This window comes from Phaethon aethereus (assembly GCF_964289735.1).
Source record: "Phaethon aethereus genome assembly, chromosome: 1".
NCBI classification, from domain to species: Eukaryota; Metazoa; Chordata; class Aves; order Phaethontiformes; family Phaethontidae; genus Phaethon; species Phaethon aethereus.
Genome location: NC_138575.1, coordinates 87,147,384 through 87,170,711, shown reverse-complemented (window position 1 = coordinate 87,170,711; position 23,328 = coordinate 87,147,384).

Sequence of the window (23,328 nt, the reverse complement as noted above, 5' to 3'; positions counted from 1 at the left end):
TAGTTGTTTCATTTCTAAAAGTCCCAGTTGATTTGTCTGTAATGAGATTCAGGCCTCCCACTTCCTCCTCTGGCTATTGGGGGACAGAAGAACCTCAACAATCCCCTCTGGGGGTAGCAACTTCTTGCTTAAGTATGGCAAAGCAGACCACCCACTGAGTGGGTCTAGGGAATATTAGCTAGAGGGGAGAGCCTTTTCTTCACATTATCTTCTTTGTGTTTTCACAGAAAATTGCAGATGATGTGATCTGTTGTGAAGATTTGGAATTAATTTTCAGGAAATTAATTAGTTTGGACTGTGTTATTTTTTCAGATATTTTACAATGTTCTTAGAGACTTCTCAGAATCAGCTCTGGAGGGAGCATCAAAGCAATCTGATTTTGTCAGCTCTCTAATTTCTCACTCTCACGTTTTGGATATATAGTAACCTAGAGTGTTCCTTGGACCATGTCCCTCCTAGCAAGCAGCCTCAAGGTGCTTCATGTGCTCAAGTCTCGTTCTGCCCAGTGGATCTGCTGTATATCTGCACCTGGAATAGAAGAAAACTTTGGACATTGCCCTGATGAGAAACTATCCAGACCGGATTCTATATGGTGAACAGCTACTATATGGCGACTCTTAGGACTTCCATTCTCCTTTTGTAGACTGACCACACTCCTTTCAGATATATTTTATTTTGAACAGCTGAACTCCAGTTGAGAAACCAGGAAACTGGAATCTCTCCCCTAAATAAACATTGCACAGAGACAATGCAGATTTCCAGCCTACCAAGTCTTCTGCAAACATTCAGGTTCATTCTTGACTCTCTCTAGGAGTAACAACTGACAGGAAGGGATGGTAATTGTGAAGTCTTCATCAATATTCCTGAGGAATTTGCTAAATTGAGTAACATTGAAAGGTTTTTAAATGAGAAATGTCATCTGTTTGTGTGAACAAACTGCTCCTTCTACAGTTACCTCAGGCAAGCAACTACTGGTTGAAGGGGAATCCTAAAATTGTGCTTTGTGGGAGAACTGTTTCTTTTTCAGCCTCTGTATATCTTGCATGCCTTCTGCAGCTGCAGTCTCAACCCAGAATTTTCATCTTGACTCAGTGAAAAATGAAAACTCTTTGTTTGTTGAACTATTATTCCATGCTGCTCCTGAAGGAGAGAGCTAGTTTCTGATATCTACATTGCCGCCTATCTCTGAAGACACCATTAGTCTGCATGAATAGAGAGAAGCTGTGAAGACTTCAGAGCAGTCTCTTTCTCTATGAGTTGAATGGAAACCAAGGAGAAGCATATCAAGGGAACATGCAAGACTTGATAAAAGCGTTTCTGACATCTTTTTCTGGGACACTTATGGAGGATCAGGGCCCACTTTCCACAACTGCTTTAGCGTAAATAATGAGCCCTACGTCTTTTTTCAATGTTTCATTGACACTAGCATCCACGTACACATATACAATACCTTTGTTTCCTTGTGCATTGAGACGCAGTGAAACAGAGGTCCTGGATTGTAACTTCAAATGTTTATATTACCCACTGAACCATTTAAGGAACTATTACAACCATTTTATCTTATCTATCTTTTTAATAAATCAGGTATTACATTACTGGTAAAGATGAGTAGCTGACAGCACTACCTAGTGTTATGCAGTACCAGAGAATGCTGAACAAGTGTCTACCATATATTCAAACATACTCCATTCCTCTCCTGTATCCTTTTGGCTCTTTCTTCTTTGGTTTCTGCATGTCGTTTTGCAGATGCATGTCAGCAGAGACATGTAGCCCTTTTCCTAATTTAGTTCTTCAATCTTGTATAGCTGTGGTGTAATACCTATGGGCAAGATTCTCTGTCACCCCAATCTTGCCCTTTCAGCAGGTTTTTCAGTAACTTCAGGCTTAACTTCTGATTTTCTTAAGTGCAGCCCACTCCATTAAAAGCAGACAGAGTGGTTTTCATTCTCTCTTTATGAAAAACATGCTGCTGCATGTTGTTAGCACATTTCCTTAGGGTATCTCCTTATTTTCCTTTAACTTAACAAGCTGTTGAAGAAGTTTTTTGGGGTTTTTTTTTTTTCCATCTTGGCAGATTAAATTACTGGGTGGTTGGGTACAAAACAGACAGAATGCCCGTGGCTCTCAGTATCAGAGGTAATTACAATGGGCATGCAGCCAGCCTTCATTTTTCTTAAAAAAGTATTTCTGTTAACAATGATGTCTTTATTTTCAAACTTTCCAGAGCAATCATTATGTGTTGTATTCAGCTGAAGCTCCCGTGCTGGGATAGAGCAAGATGAAAGGTTTAAATATTTAATTAGGATTCTTTTTCTACCTGAGTTTCCTGGTTGGAGCGGAGGTCTGGGAGTCAGAGACAGTTTTGTGTTCTGTCAGTGTATTTCCATCTGTCAGAAAGAAAGAATTACTGAATTTTGTGTTATGACAAGAATCAATAATCCAGCCTACTTGAGACTGTCTGATGAACTTGAAATGGGAACAGAAATCCAGAAATAATGCAGGGAATATGTGCAATTACTGTATGGCTCTCAGATGTTGCCTACTAGAAAATGCTGGCAGTGTAAGATTGGAAGGTAATTTGACACTTGGTACAAAGTTTAGTCAAGTACAGTGAAATGCGAAATTACCAACTGAATCAGAATTATATTTCCATTGTGACATTTTCATCAGCTCTCTAGTAATTTAAAAGTATAGATCTTCTGGTTATGCAAAATGTCCGACCTTTAAAAGGTGGTTTGTTCATGTATGTGTCTTGACAGTTCTCGAAAGTGTTATCTTGAGAACAAAAACGTCTAACCAAGTCTGTTTTGCTAACGCGGCAAAACTTGTTTCCTATAACCACTTTATAAGACTATGAATGGGCAATTTTTTTTGTTCCAAGATCTGGGAATCTCCCCTGCTCGAGGCCTTGGAGGATAATGATATGTAAGGTATTCAGAAACTTTTTGCTTGGAAAGCCTGTAGTACTCATCAGACAGGTAGTGCCCCTTCTTACACTAGCCCCTGACTGAAATACCTTTGAGAACAAAAACAGCTGTGATCTGCATGTTTGGATAGCAGGCACAAGGCTGCGGCTGTAGTAGAGAATCAACTTGCCAGGGGAGGAGGAAAACACCTGAATGGTGGGGATTGAGAACTCAGATGGTTAATTTGTAACAACAATGATAGTGAGTACAAGGTGGAGTGCTTATGGGTAAGGATGAGGGGGAAAGCAAACAAGGCAGATACCCTGCTGGGTGTCTGTTATAGACCACCCAACCAGAACTAAGAGGCAGATGAAACATTCTACAAGCGACTGGCAGAAGTCTCACAATCGGAGCCCTTGTTCTGGTAGGACACTTCAACTTAGTGGATGTTTGCTGGCAGTATAACACAGCAGAGAGGAAACAGTCTAGGACGTTCCTGGAGTGTGTGGAAGATAACTTCCTAACACAGCTGGTAAGTGAGCCTACCAGGGGAGGTGCTCCACTTGACCCATTGTTTACAAACAGAGAAGGACTGGTGGGAGATGTGGTGGTCAGAGGCCATCTTGGGCTTAGTGACCATGAAATGATAGAATTCTCGATTCTTGGTGAAGTAAGGAGAGGGGTCAGCAAAACCACTACCATGGACTTCCAGAGGGCAGACTTCGGCCTGTTCAGGTCACTGATGAAGAGAGTCCCTTGGGAGACAGTCCTGAAGGGCAAAAGTGTCCAGGAAGGCTTCAAGAAGGAAATCTTAAAGGCACAGCACCAGACAGTCCCCATGTGCCGTAAGACAAACAGGCGGGGAAGACAACTGGCCTGGCTGAACAGGGAGCTTTTGCTGGTACAGAGGAAAAAAAGGAGAGTTTACCACTTTTGGAAGAAGGGGCAGGCAACTCAAGAAGTATACAAGGATCTCGTTAGGTCATGCAAAGAGAAAATTAGAAAGGCAAAAGCCCAGCTAGAACTCAATCTGGCCACGGTCATAAGGGACAACAAAAAATGTTTTTACAAATATATTAACAACAGAAAGAGAGCCAAGGAGAGTCTTTATCCCTTACTGGATATGGGGGGGAACATTGTCGCCAAGGATGAGGAAAAGGCTGAAGTACTTAATGCCTTCTTTGCCTCAGTCTTTAATAGCCAGACCAAGTATCCTCAGGGTATTCAGCTCCCTGAGCTGGAAGACAGGGATGGAAAGCAGAATAAACTCCCCATAATCCAGGAGGAAGCAGTTAACAACCTGCTATGCCACCTGGACACCCACAAGTCTATGGGGCTTGATGGGATCCACCCAAGAGTACTGAGAGCTGGAAGAGCTTGCCAAGCCACTCTCCATCATTTATCAGCAGTCCTGATTAACAGGGGAGGTCCCAGGTGACTGGAGGCTTGCCAGTGTGATGCTCATCAACAAGAAGGGCCAGTAGGAGAGTCCAGGGAACTACAGGCCTGTCAGCCTGACCTCGGTAGCAGGGAAGATTATGGAGCGGTTCATCTTGAGGGCGCTCACAAGGCATGTACAGGACAGCCGAGGGATCAGGCCCAGCCAGCACGGGTTCACAAAAGGTGGGTCCTGCTTGACCAACCTGATCTCCTTCTATGACCAGGTGACCCACCTAGTCAATGAGGGAAAGGCTGTGGATGTTGTCTGCCTGGGCTTTAGTAAAGTCTTTGACAGCGTCTCCCACAGCATTCTCCTGGAGAAACTGGTGGCTCATGGCTTAGAGAGGTGTACTATTCACTGGGTAAAGAACTGGCTGGATGACTGAGCCCGGAGACTTGTGGTGAACAGAGTTAAATCCAGTTGGTGGCCGTTCACAAGTGGTGTTCCCCAGGGCTCAGTTTTGAGGCTGGTCTTGTTCAATATCTTTGTCAATGATCTGGATGAGGGGATTGAGTGCTCCCTCAGTAAGTTTGCAGATGACACCAAGCTGGGTGGGAGTGTTGATCTGCTGGAGGGTAGGAGGGCTCTGCAGAGAGATCTGGACAGGCTGGATAAGTGGTTTTATGAGCTTTAATAAGGCCAAGTGCTGGGTCCTGCACTTCAGTCACAACAACCCTGTGCAATGCTACAGGCTTGGGGAGGAGTGGCTGGAAGAACCTGGGTATGCTGATTGACAGCTGGCTGAACATGAGCCAGCAGTGTGCCCAGGTGGCCAAGAAGGCCAACAGCATCCTGGCCTGTACCAGACATAGTGTGTCCAGCAGGAGTAGGGAAGTGATCGTGCCCCTGTACTCGGCTCTGGTGAGGCCACACCTCGAATACTGTGTTGAGTTTTGGGCCCCTCACTACAAGAAGGACATGGAGTTGCTGGAGCATGTCCAGAGAAGGGCAATGAAGCTGGTGAGGGGTCTGGAGAAAAAGTCTTATGAAGAGCTGCTGAGGCAACTGGGATTGTTTAGTCTGGAGAAGAGGAGGCTGAGGGGAGACCTTACCGCTCTCTACAACTACCTGAAAGGAGGTTGTAGTGAGGTGGGTGTTGGTCTCTTGTCCCAACTAACTAGCAATAGAACGAGAGAAAAAGGCCCCTAATTGTGCCAGGGGAGGTTTAGACTGGATATTAGGAAAAATTTCTTTACTGAGAGCGTGGTCAAACATTGGAACAGGCTGCCCAGGGAGGTGGTGGCATCACCATCACTGGAAGTATTCAAAAAACATATAGATGTGGCATTTCAGGATATGGTTTAGTGGGCATGGTGATGTTGGGTTGACGATTGGACTTGATGATCTTAAAGGTCTTTTCCAACCTTAATGATTCTGTATGTTTATGTATGATTGTCTCTCTAGGTGCAGTGGGGGAGATAGCCCTTCATGTGATTGCCTTGTATGGCAATGTGGATGCCGCTGAGGCTGTGATGGAGGCAACCCTGGAGCTTGTCAATGAAGTAATAACATCTGAGCTGTAAGCAGGTAAAAATGCTGAGCCGAAAGGACAGTGTCAAGACACCCAAACGGTCCAAAATGGTCCAATAATGGTCCAGATCCATGTTAGAGATTCACTCAGGATCCAAAACAACCAGCTAAAATGACCTACTCAAGGATGTTCTATTTTATTTTACCCTGACTCAGTTTCTTGACACCTCTGGATACGCTACTTTCATTCCAGGAAGTAAACTGTGTACCTATGCTGATCTAAAAATCCTGTATACCTAAACTGTGTACATATGCTGACGTAAAAAAACCACAAGTTAATTTTGTTCTTGGAATATTTCCCATTATCAACCCTTTTTCTCCATTTCTCATTCCCATTTGATTTTTCTGGATTGATAACTGAGCAAGATCACTTTGTGATAACCTCTACAGAAATGTTTCAGTGCTGCAAGAAGCATTATGGATTCAGAAGATGATGCTTTTCCTATCTGAAGCTCATTCTCACAGATGTTGCCTAAGAGAGACATGCCAGAGGAAGCAATGTAAGCAGTCCTGGGGAGGAGCCTCCTCCCTGACCAAACACACTCAGTCAGAGAAGAATGCATCTGAAGCTCTTGTACATGCATGTAGCCCTCAGGAGCAGCAGTACTGATTCTGCTGTTTTGCCTAAATTTCAGAGTGAATATTACCTTTAACTCTGTGAATTTTTCAGGAGGAGTGTGTCACTTTTTTAGAATAATTTCATAGCAATCCTGTGCATTATATGAGGATTGCATTCTTCTATTTGAAAAAAAGACTGAAAAAAGTAGGGTATATAGTGATTTATGTGGGAAAACTAACTATGGTCATTTGCCTGTCTCTGAACAGGGTTCTTTGTTTTTCTGTGCCTTAGTTTCTTCATCTGTGAAGTATCATTAATTATTACAGAGCCATAAACAAAGGCTGATGTAAAATTTGGTGAAGTAACATTTCCAAGTGCTTGAGATACTCACATAGAAGGTATTACAGAAGTGTAAAAATATGAGTAGGACCATAAGTGGAATAAACAAGGTGCTAAAACACTTTAATAAGAAATGCTGAGTGAATCTTGTTCATTCTGAGAAGTATTCATTTCACATTGTAGTATCTGCCTTTGGGTCAAAACAAATTGAAGACTGCATGAATGAGAAACTAGGCCAGATCCTGTGGTCCTTCTCACAGAACAAAATCCAGAATGTCTTTGACAAAGTCACTCAACATCCAAAAGAGATAAGAGTCTGAATTGAGAATTTCAGGAGACTCTAAAGAAATTGTACATTTCATCTTCCTAGTTCCATGGATATTCATTACTCATTCCCATGGAAATCTTTGAAAATCCTGTATTTTCCCAAGCATCTCTCAGTTTTTCACCAATAAAATATCTGTGGCTGTGCTGTGGGCTTATAATTCTTGAAGTGCTTTTGGCACCTTTGGTATGGTGCGATAGACAACAAGGAAATTGTGTGTTGCAAGGGGACACTAATCTTCACATTGTTGTGGTGACAGAAACCATCAATTTGGTAAAGGCAATAATGGAAAAGGGAGCTGATGTCAAGAGTCATTGGGCCACTGGATAAGTTTTTAGACACAACAGTTAAAATCTCATCTACTTTGGTGCTTACCTGTGGACTAAACTACTGTGATGTCTTTATTTCTGGCATGCTAGCTGAATGTCTTTGCATCTGTCCTCCTTTTCTTCCTCTTTCTACAATCTGTCTAACCAGTAGTATGTCCATGTGTCTTCCATAAACCCTAAATTCAGAATTGCCAAGGAAGGCAAATCTTGTCAGAGAGCTTTACTCCAGAAGTTTGGTCTTCATTAAAAAAGAAAAAGGAAGTAGTCTTTAGTCCATGTACCAAAGTGGAACTATTACCCATGGGGAATACCTGTCTGAGCCTGCAGGCAGCCTGATACAGGCTTCTTTTAAGGAGCACCAAACTTTCATCCTGGGTGTTAACTCTGTAATATAATGATACTGACAAGGGGTGTTAATTAGTTTACTGTCACCTGTTACAGCACTAATACAACTAATCTGAAACTTCGTATCATGTTTTCTCTTGTGACCAAGAACATCATCTCTTCCGTATCCAACTATGAAAAAATCTGGCAACCTCAACTGTGAATGGAATTATGCAATATGAAATTCTGATGTGTGTGGAAAGTAATGTCAAATACCAAACCAAAGTCAGCATAAAAATGGTCTGAAGAACAAAAGGGCAGATCATGCAAATATATCCATATTGTTGAATAATGTTTTCTTCTCAAATGGGACTTTTGTTCCAGGGTCTATTCTGTGGTGTCTTCTGTGTCCACACATGTTGTAAAGTGTGCTGGTTTTGGCTTGGATAGAGTTAATCTTCTTCATAGTAGCTAGTATGGGGCTATGTTTTGGATTTTTGCTGAAAACCGTGTTGATAATACAGAGATGTTTTAGATATTGCTAAGCAGTGCTTACATAGTGTCAAGGTATTTTCTGCTTGTCACACCACCCCACCAGTTAGTAGTTGGGAGGGTACACAGCCAGGACAGCTGACCCCAACTGACCAGAAGGATATTCCATACCATACGATGTCATGCTCAGCATATAAAGCTTGGGGAAGAAGAAGGAAGGGGGGACGTTCAGATTTATGGTGTTTGTTTTCCCAAGTAACCGTTACATGTGATGAAGCCCTGCTTTCCTGGAGATGCCTGAACACCTGCCTGATGATGGGAAGTGGTGAAGGAATTCTTTATTTTGCTTTGTTTGCATGTGTGGCTTTTGCTTTGCTTATTAAACTGTCTTTTTCTCAACCCACAAGTTTTCTCACTTTTACTCTTCCGATTCTCTCCCCATCCTGCCATGGGGTCAGTGAGCAAGTGGCTGTATGGTGCCTAGCTGCTGACTGGGATTAAACCACCACAGTACTTTTTGGCGCCCAGCATGGGGCTCTGTCATGGATTTGGGGGACAGAATTGTCTGATCAGCAGCAACTAAAACTTCCCTGTATTATCAACACTGTTTTCAGCACAAATCCGAAACATAGCAAGGCTAGCTACTATGAAGAAAATTAACTCTATCCCAGCCAAAATCAGCAAAGGATCAAAGGGTTCGAGATAATGACAGATTTGATTGGAATGCGCTAGATCCAATTTATAGCTATTATTGCTGTTTAGTTATTAATTGGCAGGCTCCTATGGTTGCCATGGGGCTTGCTTGCTTTACTGTATATTAGAGCGTAGTGCTCGTTGGCTGCTTTTTGCTTTTGCTGCTTGCTGTACTGCTGTACTGTTTATCATCTCATCTTACTCTGCTGTGCCTGCGAACATTTTGATAACAGCAATGGCACTGCGCCTGGGCTGGCAGATGGCCAGGGCATTGCTGCTGTTTCTGTGCTGCTGTACTAGACAGGCTGGAACTCCAGTGTGAACTTGAGTTGAAGGGACTGTGACCTGTGGATGAGTACATGTGGGAGCAGGACACCTTGAAGCATCTGTGGCCATGGATAAGCCCATGACAGAGCAGATACATCTTGAATGATCTGTGGCCATGGTTATGTCTGTGCTGCAGCAGGTATACTGCTGAAATATGAAGGGATTGTGGCCCAAGGATAAGTCCACACTGGAGAAGGTACACCTCTGTGTACATCTGTGGCTGTGGATATGCCCATGCTGCAGCAGGTGCACCTTGAAGCATCAGTGGCTGTGCATGAAGTTATGCTGGAGCATCTGTAAATGTTGTGGCCATAGATAAGCCCATGACAGAGCAGGAACACTGCTGGAGGGACTGCAGCCATGGGTTAGGCCATGTTGGTTTTCTTTGAAAGGACTCTGGCTGTAGGTAAGGCCATGCTGGAGCAAGTATATCTCTGAAGGCATTGTGGCATGTGGATAAGGCCTCACTGGACTAGGTGCACCTCAAAGCGACTGTGGCTCTGCATAAGTCGATGCTGCAGCAGGTACACCCCTGAAGAGACTGTGGCTTACAGATAGGACTCTGCTTGGAGCAGGTACACCTTAAGGGACTGCAGTATGTGGGTAAGTCCAAGCTGGAATAAGAGCAAGGGGAGGAGTTCATTACAATGTTAAACCCTATAACCTGGCCCGAAGAGACCAGGGGGGGTGGAGGTTGTAATAGAAATACCTTTAAATTGTTGTAAGCCTGGATTTGAGTTGCATGTTACAGGAATTACTATAGTAGGAACCACCTGAACCAATGGAGGACAAACCTTAAAAGAAGGAGTGCAAGTGCAGCAGTGACCCAGTCTTAGCTGGCTTTGATGCCCAGTAACTCCATGCAACACACCACCTCTCCTGTCCTGAGTGACCACCATAAGAGGTGGAGCCCAAAGTCACGTAATAAATGAATGCAATGGACATTTTGTGGACATTTGTGGACTTTTTACAGACATTTCACAGGGTTGGTCCATAGAGTAAGGGAATGATATCTGTGTAGTATATCAAAGGATGAGAAGAGGTGGTGGTGGTTAATGAGGTTGTACTGTATGGTATGGAATAAGAGGTGGAGAATGTGCTGGTTTTGGCTGGGATGGAGTTAATTTTCTTCATAGTAGATAGTATGGGGCTATGTTTTGGATTTGTGCTGAAAACTGCTGGTAATACAGGGATGTTTTAATTACTGCACTGATCAGTGCTTACACAGAGTCAAGGCCTTTTTCTGCTTCTCATACCACCCCACCAGAGAGTAGGCTGGGGGTGCACAAGAAGTTGTGAAGAGCAAAAAATTTCTGCAGGACAGATGGAAAAGAATGCAAAGCTAGAACTGTTTTCATCTCCAAATTTAATTTCTGTTTTCATTTCTCCAAATTCTATAATCTGCTTGTCATATTTCTTCTCTCTATAAAGTTGGATTATTCCCTTAAGATGTTACTGGGCTGAATTGTCATTTAATAAAAACTGGAATAGTGCACTAAATGTAATGAATGCCATGTTAGGCAATGATCTGGTCACTGTATTTAGTAATTGTCAATGCCACGATCTATGAGTGTAAGCAATTAAGTTTAGGAGAGAAATTTACTACTACTTTTTATACTAGCCCTTCAATTCTTTTTCAGTCATCTGTGTTGCCTATATATGTATATACCTGTGGTGTGTACATATATGTACTTTTTGTTTATATATGCATGTACATATGTGTATATTACACCTCTATTTCCATTTCTTTCTAAAATCTACTCCTACTGAAACTAGCATCATAGATCTTTCCATCTCATTGAGTTTTCAATATTCTCCTCTAAAACTGCTACTGGGCCATTGCCTAATTTCAGATTGAGAAAGAATGAAAGCTTCCAAAAGAGGGTCACTTATGTGTCCATGTACTTGCTTAATAAAAGCAACTTTTCAGAGACTTAGACATTTTTCAGATAAAATCTGCTACAGATGGTGGTCTAATCTTACTCTTGATTACCTCACTGTAAATATAGTGACATTTTATTGAAGCAAAGACATTTTAAGTGAACTACTTTTATGAGGAAAAAAAAAATCTTTTTATATAGAGCCATCATGAGGCTGATGAGCTCCTTTGCATCCTACTCACACTATAAAATAAGATTGAAATGGGACATAGGCCTTGCACTACTTCTCTGTGCATGATGAACTTCTCTTACATGATGCTAAGTAGATACATCCACTCAGGTTCTGTTTTGCCCTGTTAATAGAGATCATAAGTAGTAGGTAAGACTATAAACAGGAGTTAAGCTTAGTATAAACTATTCCTTTCCCTTCTTGTTTGTCCTTTCTGATGTTTGTAAGTAATTAAGTCTTTTCTTTGTTACAGTTCCACTCCTATTTCATTATATGAATGGTTCTTTCTCCCCATCCCCTAAAGCGAAGGGGGATTGTTTCTTTCACTCCTGAAAATGAATCCAAAATGAAAGCCTGAAAAAAACCCTGTTATAAATCATGCCTCTGGCTGTGTGGTTTTGCAGAAGGGCTCCTGATGGACACCAAGTTGAACAGGAGCCAGCAATGTGCCTTTGTCACAAAGAGGGCTAATGGTATTCTGGGCTGCATTAGGAGTATGATCTTGTATGATCTCACTGATACTGACTCATGGGAAGATGACCATTCTCTCTTGGAACTTATCATCACCTCAAGCAAGAGGGAGGTATATTATTTGATCTCTAACTTCTTTTTTCACTGAGAAAGTTTTACACACTTTCCAAATATCCCAAAATATTAAAATTGTATATATCAGAGGAATTTGGGCTCAATGTCCAAGAATGGCCTGATCCCAGTGTCCTCTTTTCTTCCTAAGTGTCCTCTTATCCTACTTTTTTTCTCTGTTGGGGGATTCATTATCTAGTGAGTACACTGGGTCTTTGTCTTTAAATATTTGCAGTAGCAGTAAAGGAGTGAATAGGTCAGTGAGAAAAGCTGTTGCTTTTTCTATTAGTCTTTCTCTGCCTGTGGCATTTCAATCATTTGTCTTTGACAGGAAGAGCAAGGTACAGCCAAGACTGGAAGGTCCTACCTCATCTTGATTTGTGACAACTTTGGCAGTTACAGTCTTCCCAGTCTAGGGTAATTACATTGTCAGGTTGACTGACAATGTAAATTTAGTCTGGTTTCTTTTCTGTGGCCCAAAAGATCCTTGATCTTACTCCGATGCTGGCGATTCTGAAATGGAATCAATACGGATGTAGCTATTTCTGTATCCCGTCTGTGTTCTATGTGCTCTACATGATCTGCTTCACTCTGTGCTGTATTTTCTGACCTATGAAACTTCAAGACAACACTGAAACAGATCAAAGAGATAATACCCATGTATGTGCAGAAACTGCTGCACTGATTCTGCATGTGCTCTTGTCCTGGTTTCAGCTAGGATATAGTTAATTCTCTTCACAGAAGCTAGTGTGAAGCTATGTTTTGGATTTGGGCTGAGAAAATGTTGATAACATGCTGATGTTCTGAGCTGTTGCTAAGTAGTCAAGGACAGTCCAGCTTCTCGTGCTGGCCTGCTAGCAAGAAGGTTGGGGGTACACGGGCAGCTGGGAGGGAACACAGCCGGGACAGCTGACCCAAACTGCCCAAAGAGATATTCCATACCATATGACATCATGCTCGCTATATAAAGCTGGGACAAAGAAGAAGGAGCGGGTGGAGAGATGTTTCGAGTTATGGTGTCTGTCTTCCCAAGAAACCATTATGTGTGATGGAGCCCTGCTTTCCTGGAGATGGCTGAAAACCTGCCTGCCTATGGGGAGTAGTGAATGAATTCCCTGTTTTGCTCTGCTTGTGTGTGTGGCTTTTGCTTCACCTATTAAATTGTCTTTATCTCAAACCATGAGTTTCCTTACTTTTACTCTTCAGTTCTCTCCCCCGTCCCACCATGGGGGAGTGAGTGGTTGTGTGGTGCTTAGTTGCTGGCTGGGGTTAAACCACAACACCCCTTCATATCCCAAAGTGACTAAGCATACATAGGGAGTCTTTGGTGTTAGCCACCAGTGTTGGGAATGACTGCAAAAGACTGCCACCCTGCAGACGTAATGGAGTGACGCAACAGCTTCACCCTAGCTTTCCCAGGTCACAATAACAAGGCAGCATAGGCTGTATGTCCTAGAAACACATTTGGAGTTCCTGAATAAGCTTTTATGGCCTGCACTGAAACTCAGCATGACACTGCAACAGATTGCCCATCATTTAGGGAGCCAAGGTTATGGGCATTGCCTGTCCCTGTCTAAGCAATATTTCTCATAGTCATAGTGTGTCACTACAAAGGAAGAAGTAATACTTCCTCCTGAGAAGCACATTTTAAATCCTATAGCACTGTCCAAAACTTTAAGGCATTCTGTGAGGTGATTAGGTAGCCAATTCATGCTCAGTTCTTTAGGCTGCAGAATTTATAATAACACTGAGAATTATGACAAGCTATACCATGTGGAGGATTTATTGTATTGGTCACCACTGGGCCTGGTTAAATGGAACCTTACGGTCATACCTTGGCCAGTTTCTAATGTAGTGAGATCTCTTTCAGGAATCTTATGTGATTCCTGAGGATAGCTTCTGGTTGGGGGGGTGGAACTGGTCACAATGACAGGGGCTATAATATTGATCTTGAAGGTGAGAACATTTTACATTTATTTTTCCTCAGTTTGCAATTTGACTGAATAAAAATAAACAGTGCACACGTCAGATTCCAGATATCTACAGAGTTGGAGCTATCAAATACTTTGGACAAACCACCTTGGGAGAGCGTTTCCACCTCATCATGTAAGATCCCACTCTTCCAGATTTCAGAAAGATTTTGTTTCTGGGATGTATGTTACAACATTTCCATTTTATAGATGGAGGGAGGCTGGTGTCAAGGAATTGATTGAAATCACAAATGGAAGGTAATTGATGGGACTGGGATGTGGGAGAAGGTGTGATTTTAACTTTGTATTTTTGCCTCTTCTTCCTTTGCAGCATCACATATGTTTGCATGATCCTGGTAACCATGGTGATGCATCTCACCAGCACAACAGGTGTTTTGTCCTGATGCTAGGATGGTGCAATGTCATGTACTTTGCATGAGGCTTCCAGATGCTTGGACCCTTTACCATCATGATCCAGAACGTAAGTTAAAGAAGTTCTTTGACTGTGAGAGAAAAACTAATAAATGTGTCAGGGAGAGCTACACAGCCTAGCAGTTTTAGAATTATTCCATACATAAGTATAGGCTAGGACTGTAGCTCAGATATTTTGGCAGAGTGGGCACAGATTTCAAGATTGCTACCTGAATATTTTTCTTTAATGAGGAGTCATTCTAAGGGGGAAAACTGGATGATAGGAAGTCTTTACATTGTTTGCTGAGTAATGTGAAAGAAGTCACAACCAATCCACTAACACTGGCAAGAATGGATGAATGTGTTCAGTCCACAGGACGTCACATAAACAAGGCACAGAAGACTATCAGGAAGCATTCCTGTTGGAATTCACAGTCTTGAAGGATATCTGCCAAGTGAAGAATAGAGTCAGGACCCCGAATTTTAAGAGAGGAAACTTTCAGTTGTTTAAGGAATTAATGGATGGGACCCCCTGGGAAACTGCCCTCAAGATTAAAGGAGCTGAACAGACCTGGCAGCTCTTTAAGGACACTTTTCTTAGAGCACAAGAGCTCTGGATTCCCATGTGTAAGAAATCATGCAAGAAGGACAGGAAATGAACATGGCTCAGTAAGGACCTTCTGGTCAAACTAAAATGTAAGAAGGACATGCACAGCAGTAGAACATAGAACATAGAGATGTTCCACTGAACCAGAATATAGGGACACTACCTGAATATGCAGGGATGGGACTAGGAAAACTAAGGCGCAGCTGGAGATGAATTTGGCAAAGGACGGAAAGAATAAGGGCCTCTATAGGTACATTGGCCCAGAAAAGGAAGATTAAAGAAAATGTACTGCCTCTCCCAATAAATAAGACAGGAGAACTGTTGAAAACCAACATGGACATGGCTGAGGTACTAAACAAGTTTTTTGCCTCAGTTTTCAATGGCAATCTCTCTCCTCACATCCCTCAGGCCCCTGAACCTCAAGGCAGTGACCACAGGAATGAAGTCCCATCCATTCTAAGTGAAGATCAGGGTAAAGACCACCTCAGGAAGCTGAACATACATAAGTGCGTGGGACCCAAAGAGATGCATCCCAAGATCCTGAGAGAATTGGCTGATATAGTTGCCAAGCCACTTTCCACCATATTTGAAAAGTTATGGCAGTCAGCTGAAGTCCCCTGTGGCTAGAAAAAGGGCAACATCACTCCTATTTTTTAAAAGGGTAAAAAGAAGGGCCCTGGGAACTACCAACCAGACTTACCTCTGTGCCCAGTAAAATCATGGAACAGACCCTCCTGGAAGATATGTTGAAACATATGGAAGACAGGTAATTAGAGACAGCCAATATGGCTTCACCAAGTGCAAGTTTTGCCTGACTAATCCAGTGGCCTTCTACAATGGAGTGACTGCATCAGTGGACAAGGGAAGATATCATCTATTTGGACTTCTGTAAGGCCTTTGATATGGTCACCCACAACAGTCTTGCTGCTAAATTGGAGAGATACGGGTTTGATGGATAAGGAACTGGCTGGATGGCTGCACCTAAAGAGTTACAGTCAACAGTTCAATGTCCAAGTGGAAACCTGTAACAAGTGGTGTCCCTCAAGGGTCTGTACTGGGACAAATACTATTTAATACCTTCATCCATGTGTCATTGATAGTGGGATTGAATGCACCCTCATCAAGTTTGCGTATGACACCTAGCTGAGTGGTGCAGTTGATATGTTTGAGGGAAGGGATGCCATCTGGAGGGACCTGGACAGACTTGAGGAATGGGCCCATGTGAACATCATAAGGTTCAACAAGGCCAAGTGCAAGGCCCTGCACCTGGCTCAGGGCAATCACCAGGATCAGTACAGACTGGGGTATGACGGGATTGAGAGCAGCCCTGTGGAGAAGGTTTTGAGGATACTGGTGGATGAGAAATGTATATCAGCTGGCCATGTGTGCTTGCAGCCCAGACAGCCAATTGTATCCTGGGCTGCATCAAGAAAAATGTGTCCAGCAGGTTGAGGGAGGTGATTCTGCCCCTCTACTCTGCCCTTGTGAGACTCCACCTGGAGTACTGCCTCCAGCTCTGGGATCCCCAGAAGACACAGACCTGTTGAAGCAGGTCCAGAGGAGGACCATGAAAATCATCAGAAGGCTGAAAGACCTCTTCTAATGAAGAAAGGCTGAGAGAGTTGGGGTTGTTCAGCCTGGAGAAGAGAAGGTTCTGGGGAGACCTTCTTGTGGTCTTTCAGTATATAAAGGGGGCTTATAAGAAAGATGGAGAGAGGCTTTTTACCATGACCTTTAGTTACAGGGCAAGGGGCAATGGTTTTAAATTGAAAGAGGGTAGGTTTAAACTGGATGTAAGGAAAAAATTTTTTACACTGAGGGTGGTGAGATACTGGATCAGGTTGCCCAGAGAAGTTGTGGATGCCCCATCCCTGGAAGCATTCAAAGTCAGGTTGGACAAGGCTTTGAGCAACCTGATCTACTGAAAGTTGTCCCTGCTCATGCCAGGGGGGTTGGATTAGATGAACTTTAAAGGTCTTTTCCAATTCAAACCATACTATGATTCTATGATTCTATGATATGGTGTTTGAAATTGAGGGAACAGAGCTAGGTCTTGAATTGTGAACAACAGAGATAGAAATAAACAGGGAACATTATCAGTAAGGGAGAAGTAAGATTCTTCAAATAGCAAAGCCTAAAGGCAATCACATTCAATGGTCAGCATGGTAGAAATATTCACGAAGTTGGAATAGAGTATCTGTCTACTGGATCTGGTTTCCATGTCTGGGTATTGGTGGAGTGATTTAGCTTCTTGCCCACTAAGAGGTGATACTTTTGGAAAAGCATGCCATTTCCCCTTTATTGGGGAAAACACTCTAAAAATAGTATTTTAAACATTCTGCATTTGCATAAATAAAAATGTTTCCTGCGATACTGGTATAATATAGCTAATGATGTTTGTGATTTTGGGCATAAAGGGAACAACAATTTTATGGAGCAGGAATTATTTATGGAGCAATTTTATAGCCACCTGTCTTACAGACACTTCAACATGTTGATTTAGAGCATTAAGGCATTCTGCTGTCAGCATATTAGAGTCCTCCCACTGGATCATTTGGATGGTATTTTTCATCCTCAGAGTGAAAAATATTTAGTATGTTATTCACTGGTACACTAAAAACCTGAAGAAAATGAAATTAGTTCTCCAGTTTACATTAATGGGATTAAGGATAAATCTATACTTAGTTTTGCCTATGCTGCCATCTAACCAGATAATCAAACAAGACAGAGGACCAAATGATGAAAGAAGACATAGGAGATCCAAGAACGGACCCTTGATTCAACTTGGTATGCCAAAAAGTGGAAAAGCAGAGCAGATTGATGACTATGATATTAAAGATACCATTACTTAAAGAAGTTAAGAGTAGTTCAGTATTGTGGGATCTTGACTATGATGCACCAACTTGAAAAGAGGATTGAAAGCGGTGCTGGTTATTTTTTATTTCTATCATCAGATTGAAAGAATAGATAATTCACATGGTAAGTTCCCGTGCGAATGGGATCACAGATCCCAAGCAAAGTATGGACAGAACATTGAGTCGCTATGGAACACATACAATGTAGTCCTGTGCAACCCCAACAGCACAGTATCATTAGAGTTATACAATAAATTACAGGATAATTTTACAGCATGAGCACCTAGATCCACGAAAGCCTTTAACACCTAAATGTCCAAGACTGTGATCCATAGTTTCCCCACCTGACCTATTTAGGTAAGAGGATGTAGTTGTTTAAGATTTTGTTGACTGAGTTCTTTTAGATTCTAGGATACTGCTGCTATGCTTACCCATCAGATCACAGATATGTGACTTAAGAGTTTATCTCAAGTATAGCTTTGCTCTGACTATACCTTGTAAGGTACCTCGTCTGATAGGTACTCTCTGAATATACGTAACAAACCAAAGGCATGGAAAAAACGGATAGAATACAAAACAGCAGTCATGAACAAATATTTGGCAGGTAGTAAGGCCTACTTCTGATAGGGCCATTACATTTTTAGATGACAGAAGCAAAAATTCTGGATCACTTTCCTTGTTTAGACATTTTATCTTTGTAAATCCTTAATTCTAATAGAAAAAAATTCATTAGCAGTATGGCCCAGGATTTGGGGCTCCTCTGCCCTTGGAGTGTCAGAAAATTGAAGCCACAGGTTCAGTCCTCACTGTGTTTAAAAAGGGCTTAAAACTTAGGACTAGCTAGATGCCTGATTCTTCTGACAAGAATGTCCTGAACAAGCAAAGGAAAACAGTGTCTAGGGAAGAATTGGCAGACACTGACACATTTTCTTTAATTCAGGTGGTTCTTGTGACTATTTGGTGTGAGATTTGGATAGCAAAGCTCCGATAAAATGGACCTTATGTGGGTCAGACTTGACTTATGGACCATTTGATGGTCTATTATTTGGCATAATAAATTAATAATACTGATTAAAGACTGCTAGCATTGTAAAATACCAATATAAAGATCCATTTTTTGAAAACTCTCATCTAAGACTAGTCCTTGACAGCTGGGAAAAAAAGAGTGCACATTCTATCTACATAGAATGGATTCCCTAAAAAACATTATGTCAGAAGGATCTGGGTGTCCTAGCAGCCAAAAAATGCAATTGTGAAAGGCTTACTGTGGTCTGTGGGTGAATAAACAGCAAATAGAGTCAATGTGAGAAGATGATTTTCTGTCCATGTATGGTATTAGTGAGATCGGTTTTGTCTGTTCTTGATATTCTCCTCTTAAAAAGGATGCTCAAAAATGTGATGAAGAAGAGAACCATAACAATGATGTGAGGGCCAAATGAGATGTGTGACAGGAAGACATTAAGATATTTCAAGTTTTTAGAGTATAAAGAGGTGAATATGTGACCTGATAATGGTGGAAAATGCAGAAACAGCAGGTAGCAAATAGCTCTTTATCGTAATTGGGTAGTGCACAAATAGTGCCAGGCACACTGCAATTAAAAATTATCATAACAGTAAGTTTGAGTAGCTATGGGGAAAACCAGTCCAAGGTATCTGCTAGATTCATTATTCCTTAATTAATCAAGATTACATGCCTTTCTAGCAAAAATTCTTCAGTCAAGTGTAAGTGAAACTCAACAGTGGGTAAAGAGGTGAAATGTAATGTCCTGGAGGGTAAAGGAGATGACTATATGATCAGTGTTCCCTCTCCTGCCTTAATTTCCATGGCAATATGCTTATAGTTCTTTGTGAGAAGCCATGGTCTTATTGCTAGTACTTTGTCCAACCTGCAGATGCTATTTGGAGAACTCATGTGCAGACTTGGGTCCATGAAGGCAGGGCTTACTTAGAGGATCTAAATTCAGGATATGAATTCAGAGGAAGAGAAGAGGACTGCTGGAATTTGTTCCAACTGTCAAAAAATTTCAATACCTGTAGTAAGAGAATCTATATTCTTATCATTCTTCTTCAGAAACAATAAGGATTTACTGCTGGTATTGATGTGTTCCCTAGAATTTCCAAAAGTCTGTGACTGAATACAGCATAGCCAAGCATTGTGTTTGTCTTGCAATACAATGTCTGCATGATGTAGTCATTATATTTGTTTCATTCCAGCCTGCTTGGATAATTCAGGAGGTGAGGACAGAATATTGGCTCATCAGTACATAATAGGATGCTGAACTCAGGAGCCTTGAAGGCCATAAGAAGAGCTAACTGAAGTAATTATAAGTAAATAAACTTAGACATAGAAATACATAGAAGGTGTAGCTGTTGTGTCCTATGTTTTGAGCTAAAATCTGATGTTTTAGTTTATAGAGATAATCAGATTGTACTGGTCAAGGACATGATAAGAGTCATGGGTTTTTTTTCTTTTCCTTTTCTTTTTCTTCCCCTCTTTTCTCTATTAGCTTTTTACATCATTTTCCAGACCCAAGATCCTGATGAGTTGGGTAACTTCCACAACTACCCCATGTCACTTTTAGCACCTTTGAGCTCTTCCTCACCATTATTGATGGACCTGCCAACTATGAAGTGGACCTACACTTCATGTACAGCATCACTTATTCAGCCTTTATTGTTATTGCTCCTTATGCTCAACTTGTTCATTGCCATGATGGGTGGCACCCAGTGGAGAGTGGCTCATGAGTAGGATGAGCTTTTGAGAGCACAGGTGAGAAAATTGTTCAGCTATGTAACTCCCTGTTGTGAATTATGAAGAGTGTGTTCAAAAGGACAGACTGCTTGCCAGTCCTGGAAGGAGCAGAGTTGTTGGGGCGTTGACAAGTGAGGCATGGTCAGCTGAGAAGAGTTGTGGATTTTCTCATAGAGGGAAGAACTGAATTCTTATGAGCAAAGGTAGGGCTAGACAAGGGGTCTGTGTAAATTTTTCATTAATTTAAAAGTGATTAGAAATGTGGATTTCATCTTTACTACATTGGTCTCATGGCAGCTATGGAAATACTCTCTTTCCTCTCTTTCTGCATCCCTCAATGCCTGCAAATATTTACTTACTTATATATTTATTTACTGCAGGTTGTTGTTACTACTGTCATGCCGGAGAGGAAGCTTCCATGATGCCTCTGTCCTCACACTGGAATCTGTGTCCAGAAATGTGGTCTAGGGAACAGAAGGAATCTCAGGTAAATTCTGTTAGAGTAGACAATTAAACACAGTAAATTCACATGTGTAAACCCCTCAGGAAGGACTAGTCTGTTCTAAGAGGTCAGACCCAGTGAAACAAACCACATAATGCAGGATGGGATTGTTGGGATCTGATTTGGAGTTCTGAAACCACATAATGCAGGATGGGATTGTTGGGATCTGATTTGGAGTTCTGAAATCTGAAGCTGTACAAGAACCAGGAAAAAGATAGAAACAGGGTTTTAAAAACCTTGTTACATTATATTAGGTCCCACTCCCATACCTCAAGTAGAGATTTTTTTATCTACAGTTCATCACAAAGTGAGGAACACACATCATGAAGTGAGGAACACATCTTATTATAGGGGTCCTAAGTAAATGTCTCAGCATAGTCACAGCCCCATAAACCATCACTGTTAGAAAATGCCTCTTCATGCTCAATCTTGAGTATCATCCAACTCTTTCTCATTCACTCCCATTCCTGAATTGCACTCCTTTAAACAATTCCTATGTCCTACCTAAGTGTCTGGGGATGATATTGAGGTGGCATGGAAAGTAACTCACATTGTTTGACCTTGTCAAACAAAGATTATGGATGGATATTACTGCTCTCACATAAAAAGCATAGCAAATTCCTTTCTGAAGGGAAGGCATCATCTCACAGCCATAAGAAAACAGACCACACTTAGGTCTGTGGTACTGAAGGCTGAACTTACAGTTCAGCTTGCCAATTGTGCCACATTCTGACTGTGACTGGATAAGAGAAGTCTCAAGAACAGTTCATTATTTTATGATATATATTTGCATGAAGTTACTCAACCTAAGATCCTCAGTGTTAGCTTAATAACTTAGTACTATTTCCTAGAGACATCTAAAAAGCATGCTAAATTTGAATAAAAACAGTCTACCAGTCCTAACAATAAACATCACATCTTCACTAACTTCTGTGTGCACACAGTTAAGCAGCTGTTCACATGATCCTAAGTATGTTCCTAACCTGACATTTCGTTTCCTAATTGGTAGATTTGATAGACTGATCTTTCAGTTTACAATAACATTTCACCTCTCAAACAAATACATTGCTCCTCATTACAAATCGCAGGCAACCCAGCTGTTGGACTACTGCTGTTTTTACTGTCGTTTTCTCCATTGGGGAAAAACACGTGTTTATCATCATCATTATTATTATTGTTGTTAGTTTGTTCTTGTTATAAGTCTGTAGAGATGACAGGATAAAATAGCAACAGTTTTGCAACTTAGCTTATAGTAGACACATTAGGGTACATTACAGTTACTGTCCTTTTTAACAGAGCAGGTCTAATAAATCTATTTTTAAATGGCTTATTTCAGATAGTGCCTCCTCATTCTTATCTGTCAAACTATCTGGCCACTCTGAATAAACGCATTTTTCTTATTTTTAATCTGTTCACCTGCACTCAATATGATTCAAAGAGGAGTAGAGTCTGTTCTCAGCAACAGAATTAATTATAAATGATCAATCTGTTACAGCTGTCCAAATGCATGGACAGTAGTAGGTTTGTACAAAAGTTATCAAAATGCAATGAAAGAGAGTTCCATAGATGTAACTAAAATTCTAGTTTTAGCTAGCAGCGTGTCCAATTTCTAGTGCCACTGTAAACTAGAAAAAAATCCAACCTTAGTATGGCCTAAATTTAAGGGATTAGTTTCCAGAAGCAAACAACATTCTCACTGTTAGCTAAGCACACTTGGTCTTGTATAAGAGACATAAATAACAGACTTTGGTCTAATAATAATAACTCTATTAACTAGTTGTGGCATAGATGTCAACCCATTGTACTCATACTTGTGAGCTGCTCTTACAACAGTTGACTAAAAGACCACATTATGCTCTTTGTTCAAGGAACAAAGGTCATGGAAGAAACTAGAAAGAAATCTTGATATGTCTTCATGACTCTGCATGTTTCAACTGAGACTATTTCAGGAAGAGAGTTTTCTCATCACCCAAAAAAGGGAGACTAGATATATAAACTACAAGGCTTTTTGAACTCAGTTAAGCCTTCTTTTTTGTGTTTCAGGTAGCAGAACACCAGGGGGAGTAATTCTTTCGAGTTACAAAACGGCAAGCTCTAGAAGACACAGTGATTTCTCATTAGCTCAGTGCAGCCCTTTCAGTAAACACAGAAGTCGAACAGCTTCATACACAGACCATGATGATATTGAATGTCACAACAAAATGTAAGTTCTGAGGGAGGTGCCATTTTTTCCATATAGATTTAAAAAGTGAAGGATTAGACTAGCTTTTTAGTA